The sequence below is a fragment of the Dasypus novemcinctus genome, chromosome 30 (genome assembly GCF_030445035.2).
Source record: "Dasypus novemcinctus isolate mDasNov1 chromosome 30, mDasNov1.1.hap2, whole genome shotgun sequence".
Classification (NCBI taxonomy): Eukaryota; Metazoa; Chordata; class Mammalia; order Cingulata; family Dasypodidae; genus Dasypus; species Dasypus novemcinctus.
Window position 1 is genome coordinate 12,264,693 of NC_080702.1, and position 15,292 is coordinate 12,279,984.

Below are 15,292 nucleotides of genomic sequence, written 5' to 3' on the forward strand. Positions count from 1 at the left end.
TGAATGTCATCTTTGTGGGAAAGCCTTCATTTACTCCTTTTCCCTGAAAGAACATCAGAGAACTCACACTGGAGAGAGACCATATGAATGTCATCTTTGTGGGAAAGCCTTCACCAGTGTACTTCCTTAAGATGACATGAGAGAACTCATACTGGAGAGAAACCATATCAATGCAATCTTTGTGGGAAAGCCTTCAGTCACTCCTCTTCCTTAAAATGACATGAGAGAAGTCACACTGGTGAGAAACACCACAAGTGTCATCTATGTGGGAAAGCAATCAATTTGCTCATCTTAAAGAACATGAGATAACTCACACTGGAGAGAAGCTTCATGAATGTCATGTGGGAAACCCTTCAGTCACTCCTCTTCCTTAAAATGACATGAGAGAACTCACACTGGAGAGAAACCCCATGAATGTCATCTATGTGGGAAAGACTTTAGTCATTATTCTTCCCTTAAATAGCATGAGAGAACTCACACTGAAGAGAAACCCCGTGAATGTCATCTATTTGGGAAAGCCTTCATTAAATATTCTCATCTTAAAGTACATGAGAGAACTCACACTGGAGAAACCTCTTGAATGCCTTCTATTTGGGGAACACTTTAGGCACTCCTCTTCCTTAAAACATGAGAACACACACTATGAGAAACCCCACAAATGTAATCTATGTGGGAAAGCCTTCAGCCAATATGTTCATCTTAAAGAATATGAGAGAACTACACTGGAGAAGCTTCGTGAATGTCATCTATGTGGGATACCCTCCAGTCACTTCTCTTCCTTAAAATGACATGAGAGAACTCACACTGGAGAGAAACCCCATGTATGTCATCTGTGTGGGAAAGCATTTCATCATTATTCTTCTCTGAAATATCATGAGAGAACTCAAGTTGGAGAGAAAGCCCATGAAAATCCTTCAGTAAATATGCTCATCTTAAAGTACATGAGAGAACTCACACTGGAGAAACCCCTTCAGTGCCGTCTTTGTGGGAAACCCTTTAATCATTCTTCCCTTAAACACCATGAGAGAACTCACAAACTGGAGAGAAACCCTACGAATATCATCTTTATGGGAAAGTCTTCACTTGTTCCTCTTCCCTAAAAACAATCAGAGAACTCACACTGGAGAGAGACTGTATGAATGCCATCTTTGTAGGATAGCTTTCAGGCAATCCTCTCACCTAAGACAAGATGAGAGAACTCACACTGTAGGGAAACCCTAAGAAGGTCATTTATTTATGGAAGCTTTCAGTCAACATTGACATCTACAATAATTTGAGATAACTCACATTGGAGAGAAACCATAGCAATATCATTTTTGTGGGAAAGCCTTTGTATTAGCCAAAGGAGTACTGATGCAAATACCAGAAACTGGTTGGTTTTTATAAAGGGTATTTATTTGGGATAGGAACTTATAGATAGCAGGCAATAAAGCATAAGTTACTTCCCTCACCAAAGTCTATTTGGAGAAAGATGGCTGCCAATGTCTGTGAGGGTCAGGCTTTCTGGGTTCCTATGTTCCTGGGGTTTGCTTTACTCTGGCTTCAAGGATCCTTCCTTCCTGGGGCTGGCTTCTCTTCCTCTGTGTGCTGACTTCCTGCATCTTCAGCATCAAACTCTAACATCAGAAATCCCCAAATCTGTTCTTCATTGTGCCTTTTATCTGTGAGTCCTCACCCACCCAGGGGTGGGGATGCAATGTCCTAAAGTCAATAACTCAATCATGCCCAGATACAGATCCGATTACAAGCATAATCCAATATTTCTTTTTGGAAGTCACCAGTTATATCATACTGCTACCCTGTACCCTCTGATTCCAAAAGGACATTACAATATCCAAAAAAAAAAAAAAAAATATATATATATATATATATATATATATCAGTTACAATGCAAGTACTAAATCGTATCACAATTTATTTTTTTAAAGATTTATTTATTTTTATTTATTTCTCTCCCCTTCCTCCCCACCCCCCACCCCAGTTGTCTGTCCTCTCTGTCTATTTGCTGTGTCTTCTTCATCTGCTTCTGTTGTTGTCAGTGGCATGGGAATCTGTGTTTCTTTTTGTTGCATCATCTTGTTGTATCAGCTCTCCATGTGAGTGGCATCATTCTTAGGCAGGCTGCACTTTGTTTTGCCCTGGGTGGCTCTCCTTATGGGGCACACTCCTTGCACATGGGGCTTCCCTATGCAGGAGACACCCCTGCATGGCATGGCACTCCTTGTGTGCATCAGCACTGCTCATGGGCCAGCTCCACATGGGTCAAGGAGGCCTGGGTTTGATACGCAGGCCTCCCATGTGGTAGACACCCTAACCACTGGTCCAAACCCACTTCCCGTATCACAATCAATTTAAGGAAATAATTTGTCCTGGGGCAATGTCATATCCGCTATACACCTCTGAAATTAGAAAACAACTTATCTGCTTCCAATACACAAATGGATAGAAAATGGATAAACATTTTCATTACAATAAGGAGAAATTGGAAGGGAAACATGAGTTACAGTTTCTCTGCAATAGACCTGCAGGACATCCTCTATTTGATCTTTTTTTTTAAAAAAGATTTATTATTTATTTATTTCTCTCCCCCCCACCCCAGTTGTCTGTTCTCTGTGTTGATTTGCTGTGTGTTCTTTTGTCCACTTTTGTTGTCAGTGGCACGGGAATCTGTGTCTCTTTGTTGTGTCATCTTGTTGCATCAGCTCTCCATGTGTACGGTGCCATTCCTGGGCAGGCTGAACTTTCTTTTGTGCTGGGTGGCTCTCCTTACAGGGTGCACTCCTTGCATGTGGGGCTCCCCTATGTGGGTGACACCACTGCATGGCACGGCACTCCTTGCATGCATCAGCATTGCACATGGGCCAGCTCCACACAGGTCAAGGAGGCCCAGGGTTTGAACCGCAGACCTCCCATGTGGCAGACGGATGCCTTATCCATTGGGCCAAGTCTGCTTCCCTCTTTGATTTCAAAGTCTGAGAATCATTCTCAAGATGATGGTTTCTTCTCCTTTGGGCCATGTGAGGACCCATCTTTTCCACTGACTTGCCCAACAGTCATTTTCTTGGTTCCACCTTCATCAAGCATCTGAGTGTCAACCAAGTTCCAGACCTCTCCTTCCAAGACTGTTGGGGTGATTGCCACACCTTACCCAATCTCTGGGTTAGTCTTAACCCCCCTAGCACGGTGAGGTAAAGATATTCCCTCTAATCTTTGGCATACAGGGTCAAGCCTTTCAGAGCAAGGAGTTGACCACCTGGCCTCCCCTAACCTTTGTGGGACAGGTCCACCCTTCTCAGACCTGTGGGGTGCTAATCTTAACTGCTTTAATCCTTGGGGAATGTGCTCCATCCTCTCTGCACTCTAGGGGTGAAAAATCCCCCAGAGCATAGGTGGGAAAACCAACCCTCTTCAACTGCTGGGGCAAACTCACCCTCTCTGTACACATGGGTGGGGTTCCTCTCTTGGCCCAAGATGATGTCCTAATTTCATGTCTCAGTTTCCATGGTTTTCCTCTTAAAGCTCTTTCTCTTTAAATTTCTCCTTTCTATGTCCCTTTTATTCAAGGCTGGCAGTGGTTCTTTTCATACAGCTCTCTCAGAAAGTCTGCTGGGTTTAGCATGCAGGAAGCAGGGGTCCAAGCCATCAGACAATAAGACTTTCCACAAGTCTTTCCAACATAACTGCATCTTCAATCCTGATTTACAAGTTCCAAGTTTAGTTAAGTCCTCCAGTGGGGTACTTTCAACTGGGAACCTGATTTCCAGGGGATTGGAATTTTCAATATCAGTTTCTGTTTTCTTTGTTCCCAATATTTCAGTTCTCAGCTTATCTTGTTCATCTAGCATTTTGCTATAAGCTGCAAGCAGAAGCCAAGCCGCATTCTCCAGGTTTACATTGGAAATTGCTTCAGCTAAATGCCCAGGATCACCATTTTCAAATTTTGCCTTCCATAAAACACCAGGAGTTAATCTTGCTTAATTCTCTGCAACTTTAAAACACAGATTGCCTTTCTGCCATTTTCTGAAAATAGTTTCACCGTTTACTTCTCAGGCATCATAAAATTCTCTTTGGCATCCATATTGCTATCAACAGTCTCTTCAAAGCACTGTAGGTCTTTTCTTCCAAGCATCTCACAATCCCTCCAAAACATATCCTTTACCCATTTATAAAACCATTCCAGCATTTCAGTAATTGCAAAAGCACTCCTCCTCTCTTGTTACCAAATTTTGTATTAGCCAAAGGAGTGCTGATGTAAAATACCAGAAACTGGTTTGTTTTTATAAAGGGTATTTATTTGGGGTAGGAGCTTACAGATAACAGGCCATAAAACAGAAGTTATTTCCCTCACCAAAGTCTATTTGGAGCTAGATGGCTGCCAATGTCTGTGAGGGTTCAGGCTTCCTGGGTTCCTATGTTCCTGGGGCTTGCTTTACTCTGGCTTCAAGGATCCTTCCTTCCTGGGGCTGGCTTCTCTTTCCTCTGTGTGCTGACTTCCCAGGTCTTCATCAAATTCTAACATCAGAAATCCCCAACTCTGTTCTTCACTGTGCCTTTTATCTGTGAGTCCCCACCCACCAAGGGGTGGGGATGCAACACCATAATCTCAATTACTCAATCCTGCCCAGGTACAGATCAGATTATAATCATTATCCAATATTTCTTTTTGGAATTCAATTATATCAAACTGCTACAGCCTTCATTCAAGCCTCTTCCCTAAAATGTGAGAGAACTCACACAAGAGAGAAACCTTAGGAATGTCATATATGCAGGGATGCTTTCAGTTGCCATTCCCATCTTCAGTGACATGAGAGAACTCACACAGGAGAGAAATACCATGAATGCAATCTATTTGGGAAAGTTATTTCATCCCTCTTCCATTAAAAAAAAAAACATAAAACAATTTACTCTGGAAATAAATACTGAATATTATCAATGTCAGAAAGCATATAGTAATTATTCTAAGAGGACATGAAAGAATTCCAACTGGAGAGAAACATGAGTTTCATCAATGCAGGAAAGCTTTTAGTCATCATTCCCACCTTCAAGAACATGAGAGAACTCACTCTGGGAAAACTTCAATTTTCTAATCTTAAACACCGTGAGAGAACTCACACTGTAGGAAAGACACATGAATGTTGTCTATGTAGGAAAATTTTCACCTGTATTTCTGCCCTCAGGCAACATTACAAAATTCCTGTGGGATGGAAATAATAACATACCTATGGGAAAGCCTTTATTTTTCTAGCCTTAAGCCATAGGAGATTACTCAAATATTCAAGTGGAGAGAATCCCTATGACTGTCAACAATTTGAGAAAGTCATCAGTCAATATTCTTATTTTAAATGTAATATTCACACTATAAATCTTTTGCATACTTAAGAGACTTCAGTCATAAATTTAACCTTTAAACATACCAGGGAACTCATATTCTGAAGAAACATTTTTTTTTTAAGATTTTTAAAAAATTTATTTCTCTCCCCTTCCCTGCACCTCCCCAGTTGTCTGCTCTCTGTGTTCTTCTGTGTGTTCTTCTGTGTCCACTTGTCTTCTTGTCAGCAGCACCCAGAATCTGTGTCTCATTTTGTTGCATCATCTTGCTGCATCAGCTCTCCATGTGTGTGGCTTGTTCCTGGGCAGGCTGCACTTTTTCATGCTGGGCAGCTCTCCTTATGGGGCACACTCCTTGCACATGGGGCCCCCTATGTGGGGGACACCCCTGCATGGCAGGGCACACCTTGCATGCATCAACATTGCACATGGACCAGCTCATCACACAGGTCAGGAGGCCCTGGGTTTGAACCCTGGACCTCCCATGTAGTAGGTAGATGCCCTATCCATTGGGCCAAATCCACTTCCCTGAAGAAACACTTTTTAATGTGTTTAGAAGTTCTTGTTGTCATCCATGCTTCATCAGATAATCTAATAACATTCATAGTCTTGAGAATCCATGTGCATGTTATTTATGCAGCAAAGCCCTTAATAGGCAAATGATATTCTATGTGAGAAAGCACATAATGTAAATATAATGGAATTGGAGGGTGCTCTTCTACTACCTAATAAGCTAATCAGAAAATCACATGTGAGGAAACCTACAACTGTACTCAATGTCGGATTGCCTTAATTGCTAATTTATCCTTTAAATTAAATGAGTGAACTCCAAAAGAGTGAAACACTAGGTCTGTAATCACTGCACTATCATTCAGCCAAAACTAAGCCTTGTGCTAAAGGAAACTCAGTTTAAGAATAACCACAAAGATACAACCCCAGAATGTGGTGCTCTTGGGTTACAGAGACACCCAGGTCCTATAGTTATGGCAGATGGCTCTGGAGTTCAGGGCTTGCCAGTGAACCCAACTTTGGAATTTCTGCTCCTGCATGTGATGTAGTTAGACTCACATGTGACCTGGCTACACATGCCTTTTCTGTCACTTTTACTGGAACTGTGATTGGCACTGGGGTTGGTGTATGCTCAAGAGACTTGAATTCTTGGACTGTCCATGTGACAGCTGGGCCCTTAGCCTCAGCAGAGTTACAACACCTATTCACTGGGTCATTGAACTTATCCACATCAGCCAACAGGGAGGTAAGGATGGTCAACCACCACACCAGGGAACCAAGAGAGTCTACAACAGCAAGCAGGAGATTTAGTTTAGAAGTGGAGTGGACATCATCCCAGGGTCATCCAGATGGAGGAATACAATATGGATTAGGGTGGACTTACTAGTATTCTACTATAGAATCATTGTGATTTTACAATGGAAGAAACTGTATCATTGATGTGGAAACTGTGGCTACGGGATTTGCTGAGGATAGGAATAGAGAAGAAGAAGTGTGATATGGGGACATTTTCAGGACTTGGAGTTCATATGAATAATAGTGCAGGGACAGATGTAGGACATTATATATACTGCCATAACCCACTGAATGGACTGGGAGAGTGTAAACTACAATGTAATCTATAATTCATGCTGTGTAGCAGTGCTCCAAAATGTATTCATCAAATGCAATGAATGTGCCATACTGATGACATAATTTGGTGAAGTGGGAAGAGTGGGGGATAATAGTGAGTGGATATATGGGAACCTCATATTTTTTAATGTAACTTTTTTGTGATCTATGTATCTTTTAAAAAAGGTAATAAAATAGGGGGGAAAATTATCACCCATACCAGAAACCCTTTTAATGCAAATTTTTAAAAAAGAGGAAGAAGACTGTTAAGAGGATGAAACCCCTTGAGGAATTTCCAGAATATTCATTGTGAAGAATGTAATGAAAAGTCATGGGAAATCATTTATTCACTGATTGGGATGTTGCATGATTCAGTAATTTTGTTTCTGTGATGGATATTATTAGAGGGGTTTTGCAAATGGGTATCTGATAGCTGACTTTGTGGATATCAACTAGAAGTTTTATAGGTTTGGGGATAAGAAAATGTGTGAAATCTGTGATTTAGGAGTCTCCCTCATAAATAACTGTGGTTCTCTTGTTGCCTTTCCTGTCTCAGCGATTAAATAGCTGAAGGTGAGCAACAGGTATGGTCACGTATTCCTAATGGTAGATGAAACAATACTTCACCTCTGTAACTAGAATTGTTATCAGTGAGTGTGATAATCATGAACACAGTAGTTCACTGTGCCAGGCAGAGTACAGATCATTTGCACTTCCCATCACTAATTTCCCAGTATGATATATCTAGGAAAAATGCACTGCCATAATGATTTTGTTAATAAAATAACTAATAGATTCCAAAACCTTCCATGCCCATAGGCAATGCCCTTATGATGGATGACATTTAGAAATCATTTCCTTGACATTAATTATTAAAATATTAAGTTCCAGATCATGCAAATATGGAAAGCAATAAGCAAAAAACAAAAACCAAGCAAAAATGCATCATCTCTCACTTTCTCTGATTCCTCTGATGTACATAGCTGCTCTTTTTGACTATTCTTGCAGATTTATTTATTTTAAAGTTTAACTGAGATAGACACAAATACAATATATCCTAATTGTGTAATTGATAGGTCTTAATATAATCAAAATGTGCCTTCATCACCAAATAGTTTTAGAACAATTTCATTACTCCATTAAAAAAATACCCCACACCCCTTAGCAGTCTCCTCACTATCCCTCTATCCTGTCACAATCCTACATTACTAATTTCATCTTTATAGATTGATATATATTTGCAAATTAAATGTAATCATACAATTTTGCACTTATTTTTGTATATGGTGTGATAGAATGGTCTACCTATTATACTTTTTAAACATATTTAGATCATTAAAATGTTACATGAAAAATATAGGGGGTTACCATATGCCCCACTGACTATCACTCCCACACAATCCCACATTAACAGCATCATTCATTAGTGTGGTACTAGTGAGGTTTCCTTCTATTCCAATCTTTTGAAGTGCTTTTATCAGGAAAGGATGCTATATTTTGCCAAATGCTTTTTCATCTGTGGAGATTATCATGTGATTTCTTTTCTTTTGATCTGTTTATAAGGTGTATTACATTGATTTTCTCATGCTGAAACTTCCTTGCATAGGAAGGATGAAACTCATTGATCATGGTGTATAATTTGTTTGTTGTGTTTTTTAATACAATTATCAAGTATTTGGGTATTTAGCATCTAGGCTCATTAGAGTGATTGGTCTGTAGTTTTCCTTTTTTTGTGACATCTTTGTTTGGCTTTGGAATTGGGGTGATGTTGGCATCATAGAATGAGTTAGGCAGTGTTCCCTCCACTTCTATTTTTTGGAAGAATTTAAGCAGGATTGTTGTTCATTCTTCCTGGAATGTTAGGTAGAATTCACATGTGAAGCCATCTGGTCCTGGGCTCTTATCTGGGAGGTTTTTGATGACTTATTCAATCTCATTACTTGTGATTGTTCTGGTGAGTTCATGAATTTCTTGTTTCATCAATGTTAGGGTGCTTGTGGTTTCTAGGAATTTGTCCATTCCCTCAAAATTATCCACTGTTGGCATACACTTTTTCAAAATGTCCTCTTATGATATTCTATTTCTGTAGCATCTGTGGTGATACCTCCTTCCTTGTTTCTTATTTTATGTACTTGCCCCTTCTCTCCTTTTCTCTTTGTTAGTCTAAGTATTTGTCAATTTTATTAATCTTCACAAAGAACCAGATTTTGGTGTTTATTTTTCCTACTGCTTTCTTATTTTCAATTTCAGTTAGCTCTACTCTAATTTTTGTTATTTCCTTCTTGATACTTCCTTTGGGATTAGCTTGTTGTACATTTTCTAATTCCTCCAGATGTCCAGTGAGTTCTTTGATTTTACCTCTTCTTTTTTAATATAGTGATTTATGGCTAAGAACTTCCCTCTAAGTATAGGTTTTGCTGTAACCTATAGATTTTGATACATTATGTTGTCATTTTATTTAGTTTCAATTTAGTTTCTGATATCTTTTGCAATTTCCTCCTTGACTCACTGATTGTCTAAGAGCAGTTTTACTTCAATATCTTTGTTTGTAATATTCTTCTCTGTACTTGACCAATTTCCAGCTCCATCCTGTGGTTGTCAGAGAAACTACTTGGTATAAGGTCAATCTTTCTGAATTCATTGACAGTTTTTCTAGGGCCTAGAATATTATCCATCCTGGAGAATGATCCATGTGCACTTGAGAATAATGTTTATCTGGATATATTTGGGCATAATGTTCTGTATATGTCTTTTCGGTCCAGATCCTTTAATGTATTATCCAAAGTCTTTGTTTTATTATTGATTCTCTGTTGAGATGTTCTGTCTAATTCTGATAATGCTGTTTTAATGTCCCCCACTATAACTGTAGAGGCATCTATTTCTTTACTTAGTTTTTCCAATATTTACCTCAAGTATTTTTAGGAGTCTTGGTTAGGTCCATAAATGTTTATGTTTGTCCTTTCTTCTTCATAGGTTATCCTTTTTTATACAAGTTTTATTTTTTCTCCCCCCCCCCATGGCTTTTTACATGCTGTCTGCCCTCTGTGTCCATTCACTGCAGTCTCTTCTGTGTTCTCCTTTGTCTCCCTTTTTGTTGTGTCATCTTGCTGCGTCAGCTCTCCATGTCATCTGTGGGCCAGATGGCACTACATGGCATTTGCAAGTGGCACTCCATGGCATCTACAGGCCAGGCAGCACTCTGTGGCATCTGTGGGCCTTGCAGTGTTCTGTGGCATCTGCAGGCCAGTTGGCACTCTGTGGTGTCTATGGACTGCACAGTACCATGCAGCACACGGGTAAGCCTGCCTTCACAAGGAGGCCCCAGGACGTAAACCAATGGCCTCCCATATGGTAAACGGGAGCTCATCTGATTGAGCCAGAGCTGCTTCCTACAATAGTTTTCTTTTCAAGTGTGTTTTGTCCGATATTAGTATAGCTACTCCCACCTATTTTTGGTTATTGTTTGTATGTAAAATTATTTTCCAACTATTTACTTTCTGCATCCTTTCATCTCTGTGTCTAAGGTGAGTTTCTTGTAGATAGCATATAGATGGGTCCTATTTTTGCATCCATTCTGCCAGTCTCTGACTCTTGGTCAGAGAGTTTAATCCATTAACATTCAATGTTACTACTGTAGAAGAATTCATTTATTAGCCATATTTTTAGGTTTCTGATGTCATATATTGTTTATATTTCTCTTTATGTTTTTTTTCTTACACTCTCGTCCAACTCTTTCCTGGTTTTCCTTTCAAACTGCAGAACTCTCTTTCAAAGAGAGTGCAGGTTTCTTATTGACAGATGCTCTTAATTTCTGTTTATCTGTGAGTATTTTGAGCTCTCCCTCATTTTTAATTGTGAGCTCTTCAGAATAGAGATTTCTTAGCTGGAAGTTTTTCATTTAGCACCTTAACTATGATATACCACTGCCTTCTTGCCCCTATGGTTTCAGAAGAGAAATTACCACTTAATCTGTATTAGTCAGTCAAAGGGACACTGATGCAAATTATCAGAAATGGTTGGTTTTTATGAATGTTATTTATTTTGTGTAATAGCTTACAGTTCCAGGCCATAAAACATGAGTCATTTCCTTCACCAAAGTCTATTGCTACATCTAGGGGCATGATGGCTCCTGTTGTCTGAGGGTTCTGGCTTCCTATGTTCCTCTCTTCCTGAGGCTTGCCTCTCTGGGTTCAACTGCTCTGCCTGCTTCACAAGGTCAGCTGTAGACCATCAGGCAAATGGCTCTCTCTCTCTCCCTAGGACTTGATTCTTTCTGGGTTCAATTGCTTTGCATTCTACTGTGTGTTTACTTACTAGGCTCCAGGTAAAATCTCCCAACTCTGTCCTTTGCCATGTCTTTTCTCTGAGAGTCCCTCCCCACCAAGGTGAAGGGACTCAACACCCTACTCACATGGCCCAAAGTCCTAATCATAACTTAATCAATTAAACATGATACTTGTGACAGAGCATTTTACAAATATAATCCAATAACCCTGTCTTTGCAAGAAATCTGGCACTTTAGTTGGATATGATGCACCCCGATGTAAAAAGTTATTATCATTTTACATGTGGCCTTCAGAGAGAATGCATTTTCCAGATTACTGGCAATTTTGGGTCATTTCGTTGGAACCATCAACCTGTTCAAATAATTACATCTAATAGTTATAGAGAGTCCTTAGCATGTACCATTTGGAATTTATTGAGCCTATTCCAACATATAGTATATAACCAAGTCCTTGTAGTAAGAATGCTTGGTTTCACAGAAACGGTTTACAATTTTAAGCAATAAACGCAGGAGTGTTCTTCTTCAGATGCACGTATGCAATAATAGTGATACATTTCAGAAAGAGATGTTGAAAATGGGAATTCATATTCCTGAAAAAGATGTGTCTTGGGAACTAGAGGAAAATGATTATTGAGAGATTTTGCAGCACCATGAGCCTTGTGATGTCCAGGGATGTTGCTGTAAAGGGCAAGAATAGAATGCACCTGACAGCAAATGAGAAATAAAACACTGTCAATGTTGTGGTTCTAGTGAAACCCATTTAGACTGTTGCTCACCACAATCATGGGAACAAAATTGGGAGTGTTCAGAATGTGGAAGGTATCATCTACAATTCAGGGGATTTCAAAAGAAGCCAAAAAACACACTCAGCCCAATTCAAATAACATGGACATTACTGATTGTTTGTTAGAAGAGTCATCACCGAAATTACTCAGTCACCTGGAGCCCAGATCTAATGAGAACACCCCTGGAAGTCCCACTGGTCTGGACAGGAGCAAGGAATCAACCTGTTAGAAGAAGGCAAGGCAGCAAATTTAGAAGAGTTTTTAAAATGTATTAATAGAGTTAGGATTCCCAATTAAAAGAAAAACTAAAAAATTATATATCAACAAAGCCAATATCTGGAATATTGCCTTAGATAGATTCAGAAATCAAAGCTTTAATCCTGTATACTCAATTGAAATAGCCTATGTAAGCGAAAATGATGAATTTGGCCAAGAGCATCCTGGATCAAGACAAGAGTTTCTGAGTCTTTCAATGCAGCATCTTGAAAGCTCATCACTGTTTGAAGGGTCCTTGTCAAAGAACTTGTCCCTTAATGCCCAAGATAAATACTACAACAAATATGGCTGACTTTATCTCAGCAATAAATGAATGCTCTAATTACCTACAGATTATTGGATGTCTTAGACATTAAGTGGTAAATATATGTTGGTAAAAGACATACTTTTCTACCGTGTAATTAAGAGAGCCCAAACAACCTTTGGGAGTTTTAAGCAGGGTCTGAAAATTCTTCACATTTTAGATAAAATTCTGACTTCTCCAGAAGCATTTTGCAGCATCCTCTCTCATAAACCTTATAATCTTTCTGTAAAAATTCTTAGTGATCTTTTTACAGTCTACCCATTGTCTAACATAAAACTTTGGGATTTTGGAACAGTTACTTACAAGCTATTGAAAATTGTAAATCTGCAACAACAATGGAAGATATTCTTATTTTTGCAACTGGTTGCAGTTCCATTCCACCTACTGAATTTAAACTCACTCCTTCAATTGAGTGCCTGCATATGGATTTTCCTATTAGAAACAAGTGTAGTATCTCTTCCAATAACTAATACATTTAAAGAATTTCAAGAAAATATGCAGTTTGCCATAAAGAAAAACACTTTAAAACTAGAAAAGGAAGAAAGTTCTCACTATGTGGGACATTAAAATGTTTCTTTGAACAAAGATATTTCTTTTAAAGTTGCTATTGAGCCTTTCTTTTGTTTCAGAAATCTGTCCATCATCACTTTTGAATAAACATGTCAGCTTCTGGGTCCAATAAAATTTGTATGAACATGAAGGAATGCTTTGGAAATTTAAGCTAAAAAAATTTTTGTTGAAGTGTACTAATCAAAATTGGTGAATTTTTCATTGTCTTAATATACATGCTTCATAAATTTCAATATAAATACTTACAGGGAAACGGACTTTGGCCCAGTGGTTAGGGCATCCGTCTACCATATGGGAGGTCCGCGGTTCAAACCCCGGGCCTCCTTGACCCATGTGGAGCTGGCCATGCGCAGTGCTGATGCGCGCAAGGAGTGCCGTGCCACGCAAGGGTGTCCCCCCGCGTGGGGGAGCCCCACGCACAAGGAGTGCGCCCGTGAGGAAAGCCGCCCAGCGTGAAAAGAAAGAGCAGCCTGCCCAGGAATGACGCCGCCCACACTTCCTGTGCCGCTGACGACAACAGAAGCGGACAAAGAAACAAGACGCAGCAAATAGACACAGAAAACAGACAACCAAGGGAGGGGGGGAAATTAAATAAATAAATAAATCTTTAAAAAAAAAAATAAATAAATAAATACTTACAGAATGACTGTAAAGAATTCTTGAAGCATAGTAGTATAATATGTAAGGAAAAAATGTTTTGCTACTTTTGTAAATTGTTAGCTGGAAGATGCCACAATGATTTTTCTCTTTTTATACAGTTTTCAAATTATTTCTTATTTAACTAAAGCATTTTGTAGAAAAGCTAAATGGATAATTCCTCTTATATAAATCAGAGGTGTATATTCTGGGCTGTATGTTTATGTGTGCTTTTCTAAAATGGCACTCAGTAGATGGTTAAACTGCATGAAAATTGTTGACTTATATTAAAACAGAATCATACTGCAGTTAGATTATGCGTAATGGGAAATAGTATTATATAAAAAGCAAAAGTGCACAATATTCTGAAAGCTACAGACATTCCATTGGCTTGAAAACACTTTAGAGGTGGATATAAATTCTATTTGAAAATATCTAAGAAAGTCTGTCATTTTTAAAGCCTTAATTTTTTTTTTTTTTTATATCCAACATGTGGTATTAAACCATAGTTATGACTGATCCCCAAAAAGTTTAGGTATCTGAATGATCTCAGTAGATTGTCATATTGTAGGTTTGGCTATTTGACATTTATTTATTATCAGGATGTTTGTATGATAGGTAACCTGGCACCATAGCACTAGTTATTTTCTCTGGCTTTGAAGGGTATCTGTTATTACATAAGCAATGTAGAAATAAAGTGAAAACAACAACAACAAATAGACAAAATGAAAAATCCACACTAATCTCACCATACAGAGATAACTACTGTGTTTGTGTATGTCCTTCTATAAATTCTTTAATAAAATATTTGTATTTCCTTTCTAAGCTCTTTAAAAAACACCTGTCGATAGATTTAAATATGAATAATTATATTAATAGGAAAAAGAAATTGAAGGCATAAGTTATAAATAAAAATGCATAATCACAAAAGACCTGGGATATTTTAAAAAGAATGAAGTTAGACTCCTGGAAAAAATAAATAAATAAATGCATCCTCAGAAGACAGATTTAGTACATTTGAATATGTATGTGATGAAATTACCCAGGAATGAATACAGTTAAATAGAAGACAAGGAAGAAAAGTTAACAGACCTTGAAGATAGAAGGGGAAGGTCTAACAAATTAATTAGAGCATCTGAAGAAAAGAATCCAGAGAACAGAAAAACCTGATATCAAAGATTACTACTGAGAATTTCCCATAACTGATTAAAGATACGGGTCCTTGACTAGGGAACATATTTAATAAAATATAGAAAAAAATAAAGTAAAATGTACACCTAACCACATTGAAATTAAACTGTTGAGTAAAAAGGCAAAGAACAGTTTGTAAAAATAGTCAAAGAGAAAGAAACAGACTAATTTTCTTGAAAAAGAAATTTTACCTTTGCTAATATTTTAGTAGCAATAATGGAGTCCAGAACATATGGGAATAAAATGAATGTGGTAAAAGAAAATTATTTATAATCACGATCCAGCTTAACTTTGATT

General features: G+C 38.4%; 1 pseudogene; it reads left to right on the forward strand.

Moving 5' to 3' along the window:
• The first annotated feature begins 11,448 nt into the window (after positions 1-11,448).
• LOC131276667 (G2/M phase-specific E3 ubiquitin-protein ligase pseudogene) lies at positions 11,449-13,165 on the forward strand (annotated as a pseudogene).
• Positions 13,166-15,292: the final 2,127 nt, after the last annotated feature.